At 38.1% G+C, this 16,621-nt stretch overlaps 1 protein-coding gene and 1 pseudogene across 1 annotated transcript in view; one reads left to right on the top strand and one right to left on the bottom strand.

Moving 5' to 3' along the window:
- Positions 1-16,621, top strand: part of TUSC3 (tumor suppressor candidate 3) — a 191,968-nt gene that overhangs the window by 135,116 nt on the left and 40,231 nt on the right. The gene's annotated exons all lie outside the window — the stretch shown is intronic.
- LOC108308978 lies at positions 2,049-16,012 on the bottom strand (annotated as a pseudogene).

Genomic DNA, 16,621 nt, shown 5'->3' with positions numbered 1-16,621 from the left:
TGTCACCAGGCTGGAGTGCAGTGGTGCGATCTCCGCTCACTGCAGCCTCCGCCTCCTGGGTTCAAGCTATTCTTCTGCCTCAGCCTCCTGAGTAGCTGGGACTTGAGGCACATGCCACCACGCCCAGCTAACTTTTGTATTTTTAGTAGAGACGGGGTTTCACCATGTTGGCCAGGATGGTCTTGATCTCTTGACCATATGATCCTCCCACTTTGGCCTTCCAAAGTGCTGGGATTACAGGCGTGAGCTACCACGCCCGGCAGAAATATTTACAAAGGGCATTCAGTAGTTTTATTATAGTCTTCATACCATCAGCCAAAAGAATGTTAACATTGTACTGAAAATTTTAAACGAAAAAAACCCAGCAAGACAAGAGCAATTGGCACACATTAAGGATATACAGAAATTTTGGTGGTCATATTTGGAACTGAGAGTCTTCCCTCTTATTTATTCATGCCTTTATTTTTCTATCCAATTCACATATTTGTTAGGTATCTGTTTGCATTAGTAGTACGAATATATCATAGAGCTCATAGTCTAGTGGGGTTGTATAATATGATATAGGTTAGCCTAAAGTCTCAGTCTTCAGAGCCTGGCTTCTTATTGAGTTGCATGATATTAGAGGCTGGAATTGTTTTACAATTTTGCCTCAGCACCATGGTCATTTTATGGCTATGACACTGCATCTGACCTCTTTCAACTCTGCCTTATTTTTATATTACTTTTTATTTTTTCATATTTGTGACTGTCTAGTTGGCTTTGGTAGAATTCCATGCCTTCATCTCTAGCATCTGCTGTTGCTGCTTCATTCTTTCTTTCTACTTGGTTTTAATTTTCAGCGTCACCGTTTTAATTATATGCATTCTTGATCTTAACATCTGACTGACTCTTGATTGACAACCTAGACTGCTCTTACACTTACTTTCAACTATTTCTACCTACCTGTGATCCTGGCAGTTAATTACAATGAAGGACCATGTGATTTGTACCCTTACTTCACACATAGTAGATACTAAATAAATGATGCTGCACAGATAAAGAAATCTTCCTTTGCAAATAGGAACTCAAATTATATCTTCAGCCTTTCAAAATGTTAACTATATCAGGAAAAAATTGTTTTCCCTGCTAATGCTTGTTTGTACTTTGTAATTAAAACCACATGCACAGAGGGATTATAGAACCACAAAATGAGAATGTATTTTAATATGTCAAACTTCATCTAATACAGCTAATTATTCTCTGAGTATCAAGAAGAAATACTACATCAGAGGAGAAAGCCTAAGAACAAAAAGAGAAGAATCAGTCCTCCCACAGAGAAAGGGATAAACTACTTGTTAACTTTTTCACATTCTTTAAATTTTTTCCAATTATGGAAAATTGTGTAGTACATTGGAAAGAGTCTTATGGTCTTAAAGAAATTATTTTCATTGTATCAGTAAAGTTAAGTACAATTATATTAAAGATAATTCGTGATTGTATACATTCAGGACTGAAAAAAAGGGTTTTTCATTTATATCTCTACAATTTCAAAATAAGATCATGTACATTTCAATAACTCAGAAAAATTCTTTTCAGTGCATGTTTATCATTAGCATTATTAGGTTTTGATTCCATATAATGCTAGTCAATGATTTTAATAAATTTTTCATAGACTTAGATGAAATAAACATCCAAAAACTAACACTTCAGTATTTTTTTTTTAACTTTTAGGTTCAAGGGTACATGTGCAGATCTGTTAGATAGCTAAACTGTGTGTCACAGGGGTTTAGCCTACAGATTATTTCATTGCACAGGTAATCCGCATAGCAGCCAGTGGGTAGTTTTACGATCCTCACCCTCAAGTAGGCCCTAGTATCTGTTGTTTGTTTCTTTTGTTTTTTGTTTTTTTTTGTTTTTGTTTGAAATAGAAATTTATTCTCAGAATAATCCACAAAAGCACAGGTTGAGACTACTGTTAGGAGGCTCCCTCTCTTCCTTTCCCTCCTTCCCTTCCTCTGTATATGACAGGGAGGACACAGATGAAGGAAACATGCAACCACAAAAAACGATCAGCTGTAAACACAAAATAGTTTGGTCCAAAAGAATTCAACATAATTAATCCAGTTACTTTGTAGAACTTCACTGAGTAGTATTAAGATACAGATGTAGTGTTTCCAAGGGCGGTTTGATTGCACCAGGGGTGCCTGCCTGAGGGAGTTGAGGACTGAGTGCATGCAGCAGACCTCTTTGGCCTGCTGGCTGGACCTGGGTTTACAGTCACACGGCAGTGCCAGGGGACAACCCGTCAATGTCATTTACAAAGTCTTCTGCCCTGTTTTTTGCTTTTGTTTTCTGTAGTTGCTCATTCTTTATCTCTTGCCCACCACTCTTCTAGCTCCTTTATCCCTTTTTCTTTCTACTCTGCTTATTGCTTCTGACAAGCAAGGGCTTCCAAATGTTCCATTTTCTCTTCTTTCCATTTGCGAATATTTTCAGGCTGTGATTGCAGTCGATCCACTTGTGAAATAGGTGCATAATTGTCTCTTCGACCATTACTTTCCTGGTGGTAGTCACCATCGTCACTCTGTCAACATCATCTGGACTCCCAGGTGTTTACCTTGTGGCTAGGGCCGAGGGGCATCACTATCCAGGATGTTAAAGGCCTTGTTGTTCTTGATACCCATAGTCTGGCTCTCATGCTGTGCCAAGAAGGCCATAGCTGGGTCTTCTTCATTGGCGCCAGCCACTCTGTTCCCAGCACAGGATCCCCAGGGGTGCCAGCAGGAATGCCAAATGGATCTTACTCCATGGCGGCATCCAGCCATGGTGGGAAATTTAATGGCACAGACACCAATGGTAAGAGACAAATTAATCAACCCACCAACGCATGCCTGGCAATCATGGCTGTAGTGGCAACTGGGAGATGATGTTCCCTTCTTTGTGTCTATGTTTACTCAGTGTTTACTATCCACTTATGAGAGCATGCTGTATTTGGTTTTCTGTTCCTGTGTTAGTTTGCTTAGGATAATGGCATCCAGCTTCATTCGTGTTTCTGCAAAGCAAATGATCTCATTCTTTCTTATGGCTGCTCAATAGTCCATGTTATACATATGCCACATTTTCTTTATCTGGTCTACCATTGATGGACATTTAGGTTAATTCCATTTCTTTGCTCCTGTGAATAGTGCTGTGAAACACATAAATGTTATGTGTCTTTATGGTAGAGCAATTTATATTTTGGGGGGTGTATACATGATAATGGGATTGACGGGTCAAATGGTAATTAATTCTGTTTTAAGTTCTTTGAGAAATCGCCAAACTGCCTTCCACATTGGCAGGACTAATGTACACTTCCACCAGCAGTGTATAAGCTTTCCTCTTCTCCACAACTTCGCCAAAATCTACAATTTTGTCTTTTTAGTAGCCATTCTGATTGGTGTGAGGTAACATCTCTTTGTGGTTTTGATTTGAGTTTCTGTAATGATTAACAGTGTAGAGCATTTCTTCTTAGGCTTTTGGGCCATGTGTATGTCTTCTTTTGAAAAGCGTCTGTTTGTGTCTTTTGCCCACTTTTAAAGGCAGTTGTTTTTTGCTTATTTAAGTTTCTTGCAAATTCTGGATATTAGACTTTTGTCAGATGCATAATTTGCAAACACTTTATCCTGTTTTGTAGGTTGTTCGTTTATGCTGCTCATAACTGCTTTTGGTGTGCAGAAACTCTTTAATTATGTCCCATTTGTCAACTTTTCTTTTTCTTGGACTTGCTTTGAGTGTCTTTGTCATAAAGTAATTGCCAGGTCCTATCTTGAGAATGGTATTTTTTGGGTTATCTTCTGGGGTTTTTATAGTTGTGGTTTTACATTTAAGTCTTTCATTCATCTTTAGTTGATTTCTGTGTATGGTATAAGGAAGGGGTCCAGTTTCAATTTTCTGCATATGGCTAGCCAGTTATCCCAGCACCATTTACGGAATAGGGAATCCTTTCCACATTATTTGTTTTTGTCAGGTTTATCAAAGATCAGATAGTTGTAGGTGTGCAGCATTACTTCTGGGCTCTTTGTTCTGTTCCATGGGGTGTGTGTGTATATATTTGTACCAGTACAATGCTGTTATGGTTACTGTAGCGTTGCAGTATAGTTTGAAGTCTGGTAATGCCAAATGCTTCCAGCTTTGCCCATTTTGCTTAGGATTGTCTTGGCTATTTTTTGGTTTCATCATATGAATTTTAAAATTGTCTCTTCCTAATTCTTTAAAGAATGTCCTTGGTAGTTTCATAGGAATGGCATTGAATTTCTAGATTGCTTTTGGGCAGTATGGCCATTTTAACTATAGTGATTCTTCATAATTATGAAAACAGAATGTTCTTCCATTTGTTTGTATCATCTCTGCTTTCTTTGAACAGGGTTTTAGAATTGTGAAAGATTTTAGAGTTCTTTCACCTCCCTGATTATCTGTGTTCTTAAATATTTTATTCTTTTTGTAGCAATTGTCAATGGGATTACATTCTTAATTTTGCTTTCAGCTTGGATATTGTTGATGTATAGGAGTGCTGTCGATTTTTGTACATTAATTTACTATCCTGAAACTTCGCTGAAGTTGTTTATCAGAACACGGAGCTTTTGGACAGAGACTGTGGGGTTTTCTAGGTATAGAGTCATATTGGTAGCAAACGTAGATAGTTTGACTTCCTCTCTTTTTATTTGAGTGCTTTTTATTTCATACTTTTGCCTGATTTTTCTCTGGCTAGGACTTACAGTACTATGTTGCATTGGAGTAGTGAGAGAAGGCATCATCTTGTTCCAGCTTTCAAGGGGAATGCTTCCAGCTTTTGCCTATTCACTATGATGTTGGCTGTGGGTTTTTCATAGAGGGCTGTATTTTTTTTTGAAATAAGTTCCTGCAGTGTCTGACTTGTTGAGGGTTTTTAATATGAAAGAATATTGAATTTTATTGAAAGCCTTTCCTGTATGTATTAAGATGATCACGTGTTTGTTTGTTTGTTTTGGAGACACAGTCTCGCTCTGTTGCCCCGGCTGTAGTGCAATGGTGTGATCTTGGCTCACTGCAACCTCTGCCTCTTGGTTTCAAATGATTCTCATGCCACAGCCTCCCAAGTAGCTGTGATTACAGGTGCTCACCACCGTGCCCAGCTAATTTTTGTATTTTTTGTAGAGACAGAGTTTCACCATGTTGAGCAGGCTGGTCTTGAAATCTTGGCCTCTAGTGATCCACCAGCCATGGCTTTCCAAAGTACTGGGATTACAGGCATGAGTCACCATGCCTGGGACATACGGTTTGTTTTATTAGTTTTGCTTATGTTATACATCACATTTATTGATTTGTGTATGTTGAACCAGTGTTGCATCTCAGAGATGAAGGCTACTTGATCATGGTGGATTAACTTTTTGATGTCCTCCTGGATTTAGTTTGCTAGTATTTTGTTGAGGATTTTTGCATCCATGTTCATAAAAGATATTGGCCTGAAGTTTGTTGTTTCTCTGTCAGATTTTGGTATCAGGATGATGCTGGCCTCATAGAATGGGTTCAGAAGGAGATCCCTCCTCTTTTTTTTTTTTTTTTTTTTTTGCGGTAGTTTCAGTGGGTATGTTACCAGCTTTTCTTTATACATCTAGTAGAATTGGCTTTGAATCTTTCTGGTCCTAGGCTTTTTCTTATTGTTAGGTTTTTTATTATTCAATTTCAGAACTCACTATTGGTCAGTTCAGGGATTCAATTTCTTCCTGGTTCATTCATGGGAGGTTGTATGTTTCAAAGAACTTATTTCTTCTAGATTTTCTAGCTTGTGTGCATAGAGTTGTTTGTAGTAGTTTCTGAGGGTTTTTTTTTTTTTTTTCTCCATAGAGTCAGTGGTAACATCCCCTTTGTCATTTCTGAGTTTATTTGGATATTTTCTCTTTCTTTAATAGTCCAGCTAACGGTCAGTCTAACTTATTTGTTTTCCACTATTAGATTGTGTGGTTATGTAAGTCTCTTTATAGGTCTCTATGAACATGTTTTATGCATCTGTGTGTTCCTGTGTTGGTGTGTATATATTTAAGATACTTAGGTCCTCTCATTGAATTGACCTCTTTACCCCTATTTAAAGGCCTTGCCTTTTTTGGTCTTTGTTGCTTTAAAGACTGTTTTGTCTGAAATTAGAATACTAACCCCTGCTTTCTTCTGTTTTCCATTTTCTTGGTAGATTTCCTTCCATCTCTTCACACTAAGCCTATAGATAACATTGCATGTGAGATGGATCTGTCGAAGACAGGATACCATTGGCTCTTGATTCTTCATTCAGCTTGCCACTCTGTGCCTTTTAATTGTGGCATTCAGCCTGTTTACATTCAGGGTTGATATTGATATGTGTGGATTTGATCCTGTCATCCTACTGTTAGCTGGTTATTATGCAGACTTGTTTGTGTGGTTGCTTTAAAGTGTCACTGGTGTATGTATTTAAGTATATTTTTGTAGTGGCCAGTAATGGTCTGTTCTTTCCACATTTACCACACTCCCTTCAGAACCTCTTTTAAGGTGGTTTTGATGGTCACAAATTTCCTTAGCATTTGCTTTCTGGAAAGGATCTTACTACTTTGCTAATGAAGATTAATTTGGCTTGATATAAAACTCTTGGTTGGAAATTGTTTTATTTTATTCTTTTAAGACTGCTGAATATAGGTCCCCAGTCTCTACTGGCTTGTAGGGTTTCTACTGTTTTAAGTGTTATAGGAGTTCCCTTAATAGGTGATCTTCTTCTCTTTACCTGCCTTAACATTTTTTCCTTTCATTTTGACCTTAGAGAATCTCATGATTGTGTTTCTTGGGATGGTCATCTTGTGTAGCATTTCACAGGAGTTCTCTGCAATTCCTGACTCTGAATGTTGGCCTCTCTAGCAAGTTTGATGAAATTTTCATGGATGATATCCTGAAATACACTTCCCATGTTGTTTGTTTTCTCTCCCTTTCAGGGACACCAATGAGTCGTAGATTTGGTCCCTTTCTATAATCCCATATTTTACAGAGATTCTGTTCATTCTTCTTTATTGTTTTTTCTTTATTTCTGTCTGACTGAGTTATTTCACATAGCCAGTCTTTGATCTTTGAGGTTCTTTCCTTACCTTGCTCAATTCTGCTGTTAATACTGGCAGTTGTATTCTGAAATCCTTTTGAGTTTTTCATCTCTATCAGCTCAGTTTGATTCTTTGTTAAAATGGCCATTTTGTCTTTCATCTCCTGTATCATTTTATTGTATTCCTTAGTAACCTTGGACTGGGTTTCAACTTTGTCTTGATGATCTTCATTGATCACCATGATGAATCTTGATGATCTTCATTTCTTTCCATATTCTTAATTGTATTTCTGTCATTTCAGCCAGGTTAAGAACCATGTTGGCCAGGCACGGTGGTTCATGCCTGTAATCCTAGCACTTTGGGAAGCTGAGGTGGGCAGATCACCTGAGGTCAGGAGTTTGAGATCAGCCTGGCCAACATAGTGAAATCCTGTCTCTACTAAAAATATAAAATTAGCCAGGCATGGTGGCATGCATCTGTAACCCCAGCCACTCGGGAGTCAGAGGCAGGAGAATCACTAGAACCTGGGAGACGGAGGTTGCAGTGAGCCAAGATCATGCTGTTGTACTCCAGCCTGGGCAACAAGAGGGAAACTCCATCTCAAAAGACAAAAAACACTATTGTTGGGCAACTAGTGTGATCATTTGGAGGTAAGAAGACACTCCGGCTTTTTGAATTGCCAGAATTCTTGTGCTGGTTTGTTCTTATCTTTGTGGGCTGATGTTCCTTCAGTCTTTGAAGTTGCCATCGTTTGTATGAGTTTTTTGTGCTTTTATCCTCTTTGATGTCCTTGGGGCCTTGATTATGGTAGAAAGTGGGTTTGGTTGACTGGCTTTGTTTCTGGAAGGTTTGGAGGGCCATGGCTTAGCTCAGCACTCCTGAGCTGCATGCCCTAACGCTGGGGGGCTGGTTTCAGGACCTAGATTTGTTCTCTTGTCCCTCCTGGTTACTGGAGGGGGTGAGTTGTTCCCAGATTGCTGGTCCCAACACTCCCATGGGTGGTGGTAGCCAAAGTGCTTCATGGGAAGGTGGCAGTGGTGTTTGTGCTGGTTCACTCATGCCAGCAGCATCAGCATCCTGGCACAATGTATGCCCACTGGCCAGGCTGAGGCACTGGTGTGCAGGTGTACAGGCATCCAAGCATGTGTTTGTACCATTGACAGTGTCATAGCAGGGCAGACATCTTTTGGGCATGGAACTGGTGCCTTCCATTCACACTGGCGGCAGTGGCAGTGCAGTGTTGGGGGCGAGGCCACTAGTGTCAGTGCAGCGGTGGTGTCATTGGGAAGACTGGGCACTGGAGAGCACACAGTTAGCACTCTCTGATATAGTTTGGCTGTGTCCCCACTGAAATCTCATCTTGAATTTTAACCCTCACAGTTTCTAGATGCCATGGGAGAGACCCAGTGAGAGGTAATTGAATCATGGGGGCAAGTCTTTGTCATGCTATTCTTACAATAGTTAATAAGTCTCATGAGACCTGATGGTTTTATAAAGAGGAGTTCCCCTGAATTAACTCTTTCTTGCCACCATCCATGTAAGATACGACTTTCTCCTCCTTGCCTTCTGCCATGATTTTGAGGCCTCTCCAGCCACATGGAACTGTAAGTCCAGTAACCTGTTTTTCTTCCCAGTTGTGGGTATTTCTTTTATCAGCAGTGTTAAAATGGATTAATACAGTAAATGGGTACTGGTAGAATGGGGTGCTGCTGAAAATCTATCCTAACATGCAGAAGTGACATTGGAACTAGATAACAGGCAGAGGTTGGAAAAGTTTGGGGGGCTCAGAAGAACACAGGAAAATGTGGAAAAGTTTGGAACTCCCTGGAGACTTGTTGAATGGCTTTGACCAAAATGCTGATAATGATACGGAAAATAAAATGCAGGGTGAGGCAGTCTCAAATGGAGATGAGGAACATGTTGGGAACTGGAGCAAAGGTGACTCTTGTTATATTTAGCAGAGACTGGTGGTATTTTGCCTCTGCCCTAGAGATTTGTGGACCTTTGAACTTGAGAGAGATGATTTAGGATGTCTGATAGAAGAAATTTCTAAGCAGCAAAGCATTCAAGAAGTGATGTGGGTGCTATTAAAAGCATTCAGTTTTATAGGGGAAGCAGAGCATAATAGTTAAGAAATTTGCAGCCTGACAACTAGTTAGAAAAGAAAAACCCATTTTCTAAGGAGAAATTCAAGCCAGCTGCAGAAATTTGCATAAGTAACAAGGAGCTTAATGTTAATCTCCGGGAAAATGTCTCCAGGGCATGTCAAAGGTCTTCATGGTAGTCCCTCCCATCACAAGCCCAGAGGCCTAGGGGGAAAAAATGGTTTTCCTCCTAGGAAAACCAGGTTCAGGGTCCTCCTGCTGTGTGTAGCCTAGGGACTGGGTGCCTTGTGTCCTAGTTGCTCCAGCTATGACTGATAGGGGCCAAGGTACAGCTTGGGATGTGGCTTCCAAGGGTGCAAGTTCCAAGCCTTGGCAGTCTCCATGTGGTGTTGAGCTTGCAGGTGGACGGCAGTCAAGAATTGAGGTTTGAGAACCTCTGCCTACATTTCAGAGGATATATGGAAACACCTGGATGTCGAGGCAGAAGTTTGGTGCAGGGGCGGGGTGCTCATTAAGAGCTTCTGTTAGGGCAGTGCGGAAGGGAAATGTGGGGTCGAACCCCTCACACAGAGTCCCTACTGGGGAACTGCCTAGTGGAGCTGTGGAAAGAAGGCCACCATCCTTGAGACCCCAGAGTGGTGGATCCGCTGATAACTTGCACTGTGTGCCTGGATCCCAGCATCCCTGGTATGAAACCCACTTGATCATCTGTTCAGGTGGATTATCTGTTTGATACATTGTGGGGTTCAGTATCTTGTTAAGGATTTTTGCATATATGTTCATTAGCAGTATCTTTTTAGGTTATGTCCTTTCTTGGTTTTGGTATTAGGGTGATACTGGCTTCATAGAATGATTTAGGGAGGGTTCTCTCTTTCTGCATCTTGTGGAATACTGTCAGTAGGATTGGTACCAATTCTTCTTTGAATGTCTGGTAGCATTCTGCTGTGAATCATTCTGGTCCTGAGCTTTTTTTTGTTTGTAATTTTTAAATTACCATTTCAGTCTTGCTGCTTGTTATTGGTCTGTTGAGGCTATCAAATAAGCCAGAAGCGTTGCATCTTTCCAGGAATTTATCCATCTCTTCTAGGTATTCTAATTTAGGCACCTAAAGGTGTTCACAGTAGCCTTAAATGATCTTTTTTATTTCAGTGGTCTAAGTTGTAATATCTCCCATTTCATTTCTTACTGAGCTTGTTTGTATTTTTTCTTTATTTTTCTTGGTTAATCTTGCTAACAGTCTATCAGTTTTATTTATATTTTCAAAGAATCAGCTTTTTGGTTCATTTATTTTTTTTTTATTTTTTTTATTTATTTATTTATTTTTTTTTGCTTGTTTCAATTTCATTTAGTTCTGCTGTGATCTTGGTCATTTCCTTTCTTCTGCTGAATTTGTGTTTGATTTGTTCTTGTTTCTCTAGTTCCTTGAGGTGTTACCTTAGGTGATGTGTTGTGTTCTTTCTGACTTTTTGATACAGGCGTTTAGGGCTGTGGACTTTACTCCTAGCACCACCTTCGCTCTATACCAGAGGTTTTGGTAGGTTTTGGTTGTCTTTATGAAAGGGCCAATGCTGGGGAGTCTAGTTCCACGACAGCTTTCTCAAATGCAGATATCTTCACCACAGAATCAGAATTTTACTCATCTTTATAATCCTCTCTATAAGGCTGCACAAACTTGTTGAATGAATGAATGAGCCAAAGAAAGTGCATGTAAAATGACCAGACCTAATAGGTTATGTACATTTTATTATCTGATTAGGTCATAATGCTGCCTGTGTTTTCCTAGGTATTTATAAAATGTAAAGCCTGTTTTTGGAGTAACCTGAGAAATTGTTTCACATTGATTTTGATTTACATAGTAACTAGGAGACTTTACTATATACAATACAAAGGTTATTATTTATGAAATTATTTCTAGCTATTGGTATCAGTATTTAGTCTAGTTAATAAATTACTTTATGCAGGTTATACTAGAGCTTAATATCTTTGAAAAGTTTTGTATTTATCCGAAATATATTTAATTTGGTTTACTCCAAACTGTGTGTTGAAATGCAAAGTTAATATATACCATAAAAATTTTAGAACAATTTAAAATATTGTTTTTCTTTACTATAACTTGTACTCTCTTATCCCTTAAGATGAAAAATCATAATATTGAAGTTTATAATATTCAAAGTAAGCTTTTTCCTAAAATGAATTTTATAATAGATGTCTAGCAAAGCTGCTGTGTTAATAATGCAAAAATGCTGTAATTCTCTCCCAGAGAAGCAATTACTGTGAAAAGCAACATTTTATTTTGCCAAGAAACACAATTATTGTGTGGTACATAAAATTCTGCAAAAATCTGTTGAAAGCTCTGTAAGTTGGGTGACTTTACAATTTATTTCACTAAAAGAATGAAAACAGTTAATTATGAAATAAATAGTAATCATATATTGTATCTGAGACTTGATTTTCAGTTTATGTGCTTACTAAATCCTTAAGTTATAGTTTAAGGTTCAAAATATAAACTCAACTTACACTTCAGGAATGCTTTTCCCATTATATGAGACTGTCTCAAACCTCATTTGTGGAGTAGAAGTGTTTTCGTTATGTTATCAAGGTACTCTCTTATTTACACCACCTAAATTGTTTATATATTACATCTACACCACCTAAATTGTTTATACTATTACATATATACCACCTAAATTTCTTATACTGTTACATCTCAGAATATTTGCTATTAGGTAATTATAGTATCTCACAATATTAGATATTTAAGATTTTTTTTCCTATGCCATTCTCTCATTACTAGGTGAAAATGTTTTTATATGTTTGACTGTGATACATCTTCATTATGCTCTTCTATTGCTTATAAATAGAAACCATTATTTACTACAGTTTGCTTAGCAGTTAACAGATTAAGATCTGAAAGCATGGATCACCCTCTTTTTTTTGAGACAGGGTCTCCTTCTGTGGCACAGGCTAGATTCCAGTGGTGTGGTCACAGCTCACTTTAACTTCAGAATCTTAGGCTTAAGCCATCCTCCCACCTCTGCCTCCTTAGTAGCTGGGACCACAGGTGCTTGCCACCTCATCCAACTAATTTTAAAATTTTTTTGTAGAGACAGGGTCTTGCTACGTCAGCTAGGCTGGCCTTGAACTCCTGGCCTCAAGGGATACTCCCACATTGGCCTGCCATAGTGGTGGGATTACAGGGGTGAGCCAACCATGTGCAGCCACCTTCAGCCTCTTTTAAATTAACAGTTTTTATTAAAATACACTGTAAATATAACTAGCAATCATTTAACTGTAACAACTCTTCAGTGAATTGTAATGTATACTTCATTGCTGGTTATTAAGTCATTATTAAAGGAATTCTCATTTTAGAAAAAGTGGTTTTTATTTTCTCCTAGCACTTTCATTCACCATAGTTCTAGAAACTTTCAGACTTTTAGACTTGCCTCTCTCTCACTTTCATCAGTCTTTCTTGCTCTCTCTGTACCATTCATTGATGGTAGTAAAACAGACTTCTTGGATTTTTTTTTTTAAGTGTCCAGCTGTCAGTATTCAAAACCTAGCATCAACAATGATAATATGGCCTGATATAATTGATGTGACTTTTAAAAATGCTGTTTGCTCCAAGAATAAGATTACATGCAGAAATTTATTTCCTTATTAATTAATACTTGTATTTTCTAATCAACTTTAGATCCTGATAGCACATGCCATTTTCCCTCTAATATGAGCTGGAAAGATGAGGAAGTTGTATAACAAGAGTGAAAAGCCATTGGAATACTTTGTTGCTAGTTAGACTTATTGCAGTTTACAAAGAGTATAGACTTTATTTAGGCAGAGTATGGGAAAAATCTAATTGAGTGTTTTATAAAGCACTTAGAGGTTAAATAGAACTTTTAAAATACATTTTTTTTGACCAAGTGATTGTCCTTTTAACAAGTGCTTATAGAAGCAAAAATTATATAAGCATCAACTAAATCCTCTATGTAATGTCTTGCTAGCCCATTATTTTATAAACAGGACTTGAGTCAGCAGAAAGGGCATTCCAATATTGCAGTATTAGAACCCTTTTATAATCTTTATTATCTACTTTTGAATAGACTCTATTATTAGTTGTGGAGATTAAATACCTTGTACTTTGTGTGTTCCTTAGATTGAAAACAGGACAAGATTACAGTGAAAGCAGCAGCTTAGGGTATGAAATTCTAACAGTCCAAATACATTTCAACTCCAAATAAGCTCTGAGTCCAGAAAGCCAGTGGCACTGACTCAGAAAAAAAGTGAAGTTTATCACACTTTTCCACCAGATACACTTACACTTTAAGTCATTTATTTAATTCAATTCAATGAATAACTACTGTGTGCTGTTCCCTCTGTGTAGCTCTGGGGATGTAACAGTATTTTGGGCTCAGTTCCTGTATTTGTAAAGTTCACAATGTATTCAAGGGCTGCCAGTGATTATACAGTTAATTTTTGATAGATTTTTGAGACTAGCTATAATCATAATATAAGCAAAGTGCTGTGTGAACACAGTAGGAGTGAAAGAGGCTTTTCCTTAGGCTGGATATTGTAAGAAAAAAATTAAATTTCTTCAGTTAATGGGCAATTGGAAAGATAGGACAGAATGGACAAAGGCCATATGCCTTGTTCAGGTAACAGAGTGTAATTTGATGTGGTTAGTGCCTGCGAGACTTGAGAAGTGAGACTGGAAAGACAATTTGTTGCTAGATTATGAAGGACCTTGAAAGCTTTGTGATAATTTGCTCCTAATCATCTGAGCAGTAGGAAATCATGGAATGATTTAAGTAAGAATGGTTTTGGGTAGTTACCTAAGAAGTTGTTTGTATAACAGAGACAAATGTCAATTTCAGTGTTTGTCTGAAAGAGAATGTTGTCCCCTTTTCTGGTCCTTTGGCAAGAGAGAATGGCTGGAGCTTCTTTTGGGGTCGGGGAGCTTTGCCTGTTGGTGTTTCTGGCTGCCGGCTTTTCCAGTATCATCCAGTCTGGGATATATGAAGTGAAAATCATTGTTGTGTTAGCCCTGAAGTCCCTGTTTTGTATGCTTTTTTCTCTCTACCTTTCTGAATCTTCTTATGTTTGTTTTATGTGTAATGTCCAGGGTATTTGGCAGTATTTAATCAGAGGGACAGATACAAGTACATCCAACTTGTCTGGAATTAGAAATCTTAAATGGACTTTTAAAAAATGTTTTAGAAGTGAAATGTGTAAATTATGTAATACACAGATCATAAATGCATATTTTAATAAGTGTATATTTCCCCGTAATAATCAATATAAAACCTCTTTATTCCCCTACAAAGTTTCTTCAGGGCCTCTTGCTTGTACATCCACCATTCCTCATAGGAAGCCACTGTTAATAATTTTTATCACCGCAGATTACCTCGCCTATGCTTGAAGTTCCCATAAAAAGAATCACATAGTATGTGTCTGGATAGTTTTACTTAAGAAACATGTTTTTGAAATTGAAGATGATTTGTAAAATACTGTGTGTGTTTACTTTTTAGTTTAAAAATTTTTAAGCCATAGAATAATAAGAATAGTGTTTTGATGCACACGTATGTTCATCGCAGCACTGTTTACAATAGCAAAGACCTGGAACCAACCCAAATGCCCATCAGTGATAGACTGGACAAAGAAAATGTGGCACATATACACCGTGGAATACTATGCAGCCATAAAAAAAGTTTGTGTCGTTTATAGGGACATGGATGAATCTGGAAACCCTCATTCTCAGCAAACTGACACAAGAACAGAAAATCAAACACCGCATGTTCTCACAGGCAGGTGTTGAACAATGAGAACATGTGGACACAGGGATGGAAGCATCACACACTGGGGTCTGTTAGTGGGGGCCTAGGGGAGGGACATTGGGGGGTAAGGAGGTTGGGAGGGGTAATGTGGGGAGAAATGCCAGGTATAGGGGATGGGGGACAGAGGCAGCACACCACCTTGGCATGTATGTACCTATACTACAATCCTGCATGGTCTGCACATGTACCCCAGAACCCAAAGTACAAAAAAAAAAAAATGAGTAGTGTTTCAGGAAGGAAGTTAATGTTGTAGTCGATATAGTAGCTCTTTTGGGTTTGGGGGTTTTTTGGTGGTTCAGTATAGAAGTAGGTGCATGGAGATGTTGAATTCCCCACAATGTCATCAATCTGTTAGTAAAGCAAAGCCAAAAAATGTATTAGAATTTAACTACAGTATGAAAAACTTCGCAGTGTTTCAGAAGGAAGAAGTAGAAGAAGGATATTAATAGGGCTTTGGGATATGGGCTTAAATGGTTTAAGATGGGCTTTTTACGACAGGCAGCTTATGTGGATTAGGCAAATTCTGTGATGGAACAGTTTAGGTTTGTTGACACTGAGGCAAGAATCTTAAAGTAAGCTATTTATCCAGGTGTTTGGACGATTGTCTCTGATAAATTGATCTGTGAAAATGTCTTGAAGCAAATAGTAGGTAATTTTTTTGGTTTATAGTCTTATCTTTGCCAGGCAAAGATTTCCTTGAACGAACTACTAACTCATATTGACACAGATGATCTCAGTTCTCAGAGATAAGAGGTTGTTGATGAATTTGAGGTTTTTAAGGCCACTACCAAGGTAATGGAAATATGATGAGAATGGAAGAGCCATTATGTAAGGGACCAATCACGGGTGTGTGGGGAAAAAAATAAAGAGAGCGTGTTTTCTAGGCCTGATGGGTCTTACTTTTGTAGACTTTTCTTTGTTTACTCTGGCATTTACTCTTAAAGGACTTTTTATAGATATTTCTGATGATGTCTCTAATGTTATCAAAGGCAGAATCCTCTGTTTGAGTAAGAAACCCTTTGGTAAACATCCGTATTAAATAATAGTCGTTTAGCTTCTTAAACAATTTAGATGATAGGGAAACTTGCTTTCTCATGAGACACCAGTTTTAGCTTTAGAAAGCTTTATTAGTTGAGAAAATATTTCATATATGGAGCTGAAAACGGGTTTCTTTGAAATGCTTAATAGTGCTTTTTTCCTCCCTTTGGAATCTCATGGTATAAATACCTTTCAGGTTTCTTAGATCTGCTGATCAAATATTTGAGGTAGGTGTTCACACTGGACTCTCTTTCTAGGCATCGTCTTTCCAGCTCTTTCAGCTATCATCATGCACAGATTTGCAGTGTCTCACTATCCTGGTTTCTGTTCTCTGCTTTGCTCTCTAGTTTGTCAGTGCCACCATTAATAACTACAGTGTTCAAGTTGAATACTGTTCTCCAGATGCATTCTGAACAGGGAGGAGTGGTAGTATTACCTTTCTGTGTATCAGACTTACATTACTTAAAATAACAAATTGAAACAAGCAACAACAACAATTAAAACACAACTAACTTCTCCTTAGCCTTTCTAATAGTTTCATCAGACTGGAAACTGATGGTTCACTTGGTTTCAGCATTGCTAGGCGTAGTTGACAGTGATT

Source organism: Cebus imitator, unplaced genomic scaffold, assembly GCF_001604975.1.
Source record: "Cebus imitator isolate Cc_AM_T3 unplaced genomic scaffold, Cebus_imitator-1.0 Scaffold5, whole genome shotgun sequence".
NCBI lineage: Eukaryota > Metazoa > Chordata > Mammalia > Primates > Cebidae > Cebus > Cebus imitator.
Note: the sequence above shows the minus strand (reverse complement) of the source record. Positions and strands in the feature narration are given on the sequence as shown.